General features: G+C 41.4%; 1 pseudogene across 1 annotated transcript; it reads left to right on the plus strand.

The window, feature by feature from the left end:
* The first annotated feature begins 5,083 nt into the window (after positions 1-5,083).
* On the plus strand, positions 5,084-5,709 carry LOC108284187 (annotated as a pseudogene). The gene has a single exon (XR_001817112.2). The product of XR_001817112.2 is annotated as a 60S ribosomal protein L17-like (transcript).
* The last annotated feature ends 323 nt before the right edge of the window (positions 5,710-6,032 follow it).

Genomic DNA, 6,032 nt, shown 5'->3' on the forward strand with positions numbered 1-6,032 from the left:
TTTGATGCCTTCTTATCCTTACCATCAGGTCTTCCCAGGGATCTTGCCATCTCTTCTAATGTCAGAGCACCTTAGTTCTAGCAGTGTTCTATCAGCAACTTGTCTCTTTCAAGGACAAGAATATTCTCCAATGCTCTTATATACTGTCCTAAGGCTACTGGAAACCCTGAGGATGGTTCCACTCCCGCTCTTTCTAGACATACGCTGACACCACGACTGCTGTTTCTGTTGCTCCTGGAGACGCTGCACGGGTCTTCTTTATCATGTTTGCAACCTCCTTGACTCACAAGCCTCTTCCTGCCCACGGTCCCCCATCTTCTCCTTACTCACACACCCGTGACTCTCTACCATCTCAGCGATCTTTCTCCTGCTCTCGAGTTTCACCTCCCTCAGCTTCTTCTTTTTAAAACTTCTCTTCTCTCAAGCCCGTCTTCCCTATAGCATCTCCTCTCTCAAGCTTCTTTCTCCTCTCCTCCCTCTTTAGGCTCTTCCTTCTGTCAGCTGGGTTTCAGTTAGAGTGGGGAGGCTGTTAGAAATGAGACTGTTTATAGGTATTTGAGTTTAAAATAATATCCAGTTTATTAGCCTGCAGATTTAAAAACGGCATTTCTTAACTTTTAGGGAAAGTTTTGCTTTACATATGAATCTAGTCAAATTTGTCTTCTTTGATTAACATTCAATTACAGATTGAACCCCTAAAAATTTACCTTCATTTGCAAGCAAATTTACTTCTTCAACTTTATCAAACTGAAATTACAACAGTATTTCTGGTCAACTCATTGCACATCCTGAACATGGAAACCTTGACAGTCAAACAGAAAAATGCTCTCTAGGTTGTGGTCCTACTGAGGCAGGAGAATAGGGCCGTGACAGGAATGTGAATGGCTTTGTCACTTCACTTCATCCTCTCCATTTACACAGACCCCACATACCGAATAACATCCTCTCCATTCACACTTTGTAACTTGACATTCATCCTCTCCATTTACCTACCTCTCCATGACCACAACTTATCAAGAGCCTGGAAATTCAGAATACTGTCTACTCTAAAAGTTATGCCTTGAAAATTCATATTAAATAGAATAATCATTGTTTGAAACTTTTGTAGGAGATGATTCTCTTAATGGCAGATCTTTAGAGACCCAAATGAAACAAAAAATTTGTTCTTTTGCTTTATGGCCAATAGTAGCACGTCACAGCTTCAAAACAACAACACATATGGTTCAGAAAATCCATCCAAAAAAGTTTCCCTAAACAAGTAAAAACCTATTTACTGCCAGATACAAGAAATAGCATTCCAGGTCCAGAGAGAAGTCTGGGACCCTGAAGAATGGATTATATAACATATCTAAAAGAAACCTTCAGAAACCCTACTATAGTGTACCACTGCCGCCCTTGTGTTCCAGCCTTGAAGGCAGCTACCAGGAGCCCTGCCCACATCTGTTTCGCTCTCACCCCAGCCCTCGGGGAGCCTGCTTCCTCCTGCCCCTCATTTTTGCCACTGTGGAGAGGTTTAGCTTTCCTCACTTTCTTGAGTGAGGTTACCTGCACAGTGAAATAAATGCTGGGCAGCCCAACAAACACCAAAGAGAAGGATCTTGAAAAGAAAAAAGAGGAGGAACAGATATACATACCTGGACCTTAACTTTATTTTCATTGCTGTGCACTGAGTCGCACTGAGTTATGTTAACTGACAGGACGCTAGCATTCATATGTCAAGCTATACTGATACCCCCCCCAGTTCAAAGAATAGGTGGATAATAGCCTTCTCTACAGAATCAAGAAAATCTTGCCTTTTAAGTAATTACACTGTTCCTGAAAAATTACCCAAATCAGATCATAATTTTACTGTAGACCTTTTCTTATTTGCTACAAATTTCTTTTAATCTCAACTTCACTTATATTTCTTTATTCCTAAAAATATTCACTTCATTTGAAAGGTATTCATTTTAAGTTTTCTACTTTTTGAAAAATGTATATTCAAATTTCTTACCTGCATTGAGTCACATTATTTTTCAAGATTAATTCAGTTATTGTAAAATTACTACTTGGTGTCTTCGTTTATCATTCCAGACCTTTTGAAACAGGTCAGAGTTAGGGATACTAGATTAGTCTTACATACTTGAATTTTCCCTTTCGTAAAGATAAAAAAAAGAAGGCTTTAGAGTTAGACAGACATAAGGAAGAGTCCTGGCTTTAAGTACCTGCTATCTGACCTAGAGTGATATTTTAATTTTCTAAGTTTCAATCTCATCTTCTATAAAATAGAGGTATTATGCTCATTTTGAGTGGTTCTGCTGAGAAAATAAATTAATTTGATGTTAAATCAAAGGACAACTCATCATCAAACACAATCAACATTCAATGAATATTTGTTGCATGAATAAATGAGTGCATGAGTGAATACAGAAGAATGAAGAAAGATTTTTATTCCTTTTTTTAAGAAAAATACAATTTGGATACTTTTAGTTTTTATGTATCTTGTTCATAAAAAGGTTTGAAGGACTTTATGGGGTTCTAACTCTGGTCAACAGTTAAACCCTCCCATACTCAATAGCTATTGATTTGGGTTGATTACAACTCAGTAACCAACAAAGGCCACACAGTCCTTCACTGAAAATTTTGAGACAAAGTTATATTTCAGAATTTAAAAATTTTCAGAACTGTATTGTAAGGTCTGACCGTGCCGTGGACGGCACAGTGACCCCCATGAACCGCACATATACCTCTGGAGGGCCTTCTGGAATCAGAAAATCTGAAATGGCTGTAAGATTGTAGAAAGAAAAGCAATGATCAATCCCTGTGGCACCTACTTAACTCTGAGACATTCTCTATTGTTTCTTATTCCAGCCTCAATTGACAAGGCCATTGGACTTTGTAACCGACCTTGGCCAACCTCGTAGGGTGATGCCACACCCTATGACCCCCTCCCAGCTGACTCCATACCCTAGAATCCCCTCCCAGCTTGCAAAAAACCACCAACTGTAACTTTTGTAACTTTCCACTGCCTCCCCCACAACCTATAAAACCAATTCCTATCCCACTGCCCTTTGCTGATGCCCATTTTGGCCTCAGCCCTCTTGCACCCAGGTGAATTAACAGCCATGTTGCTCACACAAAGCCTGCTTGTGGGGGGTGTCTCTTCATTCAGTGTGCAGGTTTTAACATTTGATGCTGAAACCTGGGACAAGGCAACTTCTACGGGAGACCAAACCCCAGTCCCTGTTCTTGTGCTCCCTCTGAGAAGAGACCTGCTTATGACCTAGACTAATCAGACCAGCCCACAGGTCCACTCAGCATCCTCAGATCAGGTAAGCGATTTGCCTCAACTCTCTTCTTTAGCTTTTTTCTCTACCTGTCAACCTCCTTCTCCTACGAGTTTCATTTTCCTCTCCCTTTCAACGGAGACAAGAAAGATAGGACTTTCCGTGAGATTCATGACCGGAAAAAATCCTTTGTGGGTCACGGATCCGGGAAGACAGTCTTTCCTCAGTGGTTGATCATTGCGGAGACGTCTGCTCTGGTCACTCACTTGCACTCATAGGTGACAGATCAATGTGGGGGATGCCCCCTTTGACCGATTCATTCCAGGTTCAGACCAAGGTTTAGTCTGGGACACCTGCTAAGCTGTTGGGCATGCATTGACTTTCTTTGTCTCCACTGCTCTTCATAAACTATGGGCAATCTCCTCTCTTCCTCTCTCCTCTTCCTTAACCTGCTTTGTAAGAAACCTCAAACGTCTGTGGCTATCACCTGACCTAAAATCTAAGCATCTTATTTTCCCCTCCAATACCGCTTGACCACAGTATAAATTGGACCATGGCTGTAAATGGACAGAAAACAGTACCTTTGATTTTTCTATCTTGCAGGATCTAGACAACTTTTGTCATAAAATGGGCAATTGGTCTTAAATTCCCTACATCCAGGCATTTTTTTAACACACCAGTCCCTCCCTAATCTCTGCTCCTTCTCCCCCTGCCATCCGCCCCTCCTGCCTCTGCCAGTAACCCAGAATCCCCCTTGTCTATCGACCCTTCCGACCTTTCTCCTCCCCACCTGTCCAAACCAGGCCCCGATCCAAGCCCAACACCTCCCCGCTAGAGCCTTCCTCCTCTTCCTCTGCCCATACCATCTCCTTATGCCCCTCCTGTCACCTTCGCACCTCATATCCAGTCCTAGCTCACTCTAGGACTTACACTCTAGTCCCTCAGCTGACTCCTCCGCCCCTGCCCAACAATTTCCCCTTGGAGAGGTGGCTGGAGCCAAAGGCACAGTTAGAGTACACCCATGGATTTGGCCAAAAAATATCTAACATAGAAGTTGGCTAGAAGTGCATTTGTTTCATCACTCCAAAGGCTTTCTTTGGTCTCTTGGTTTTCCTAATAATTGGTAATATCCAATAGAACAGTTTGTGTTTGTTGTTCACGTAGGTGTTCATTTCAATGAGCCTCAGAAAATGTATTATTTTCTCCTGCAATACCGCTTGACCACAGTAGAAATTGGACCATGGCTCTAAATGGCCAGAAAACAGTACCTTCGATTTTTCTATCTTGCAGGATCTAGACAACTTTTGTCATAAAATGGGCAAATGGTCTGAAATTCCCTACATCCAGGCATTTTTTTAAGCACCAATCCCTCCATAATCTCTGCTCCTTCTCTCCCTGCCATACAAATTTAAAATTTTTTAAAGACCAAAATAAATGAAAGAACATACTGTGTTCGTGAAATGGAAGACACATTATCGTAAAGAACTAAATTCTCTTACAATTATCCTACTTTAGTGCAATATTGATTGAACTCTAGACAAGTTTTGTTGTGTGTGTGCATGTGCAGAAATTGACGTGGTATTTCTAAAATTTTTGTGTAAATGCAAATAAACAAATATTTCTTCCAATTCACTTCAGGCAATAGTTTTACTAAATATTTCACGGCTACGTAACACCATTTATTCAGCATCCTATAATAGTTTTCTCACTACCCATTTTCTGGTTCTCAAACCAAATTTACATCTTTGAGGTTTTATTATGGTAGCATCCCACTTCCATGTACCTATTTGTCTTTATTAAATATTGCTACATGCTCTTTCCCTACGCGGCCTGAGGTAATCTGTGAAAATGGTTCGCTATTCACTTGATCCGGAGAACCCCACAAAGTCATGCAAATCAAGAGGTTCCAATCTTCGTGTTCACTTTAAGAACACACGTGAAACTGCCCAGGCCATCAAGGGTATGCGTATACGAAAAGCCACGAAGTATCTGAAAGATGTCACTTTACAGAAACAGTGCTTACCATTCTGACGTTACAATGGTGGAGTTGGCAGGTGTGCCCAGGCCAAGCAGTGGGGCTGGACACAAGGTCGGTGGCCCAAAAAGAGTGCTGAATTTTTGCCGCACATGCTTAAAAATGCAGAGAGTAATGCTGAACGTAAGGGTTTAGATGTAGATTCTCTGGTCATTGAGCATATCCAAGTGAACAAAGCACCCAAGATGCGCCGCCGGACCTACAGAGCTCACGGTTGAATTAACCCATACATGAGTTCTCCCTGCCACGTTGAGATGATCCTTACTGAAAAGGAATCGATTGTTCCTAAACCAGAAGAGGAGGTTGCCCAGAAGAAGAAGATATCCCAGAAGAAACTGAAGAAACAAAAACTTATGGCACGGGAGTAAATTCAGCCTTAAAATAAATGCAACTAAAAGGAAAAAAAAATATATTGCTGCATAATGAAAAATCAGAACATTACAGTGGCATACAACAATATGAATTTATTTAGTTCACATATCTGTGGGTCAGCTGAGTGCCAGTTGGTCTAGACTGGGTTCACCCTAGGTGGTTGTGTGGATCTTGGGTTTATTCACACAATCGCAGGTCAGATGTGAGTGGTTAGGCTCAGCTGGACTGACTTGCCCAGGGAAACCCTGTTTCATGCTCATCCCCTCCTGAGAATAGTCAGGTCATATTTTTCTCTTGACAATGGCAGAAGTGCAAGAGTAAAAGCCCAATCATATGAGGTTTTTTTTTTTTTTTTTTTT

This window comes from Cebus imitator, unplaced genomic scaffold (assembly GCF_001604975.1).
Source record: "Cebus imitator isolate Cc_AM_T3 unplaced genomic scaffold, Cebus_imitator-1.0 Scaffold272, whole genome shotgun sequence".
Lineage (NCBI taxonomy): Eukaryota > Metazoa > Chordata > Mammalia > Primates > Cebidae > Cebus > Cebus imitator.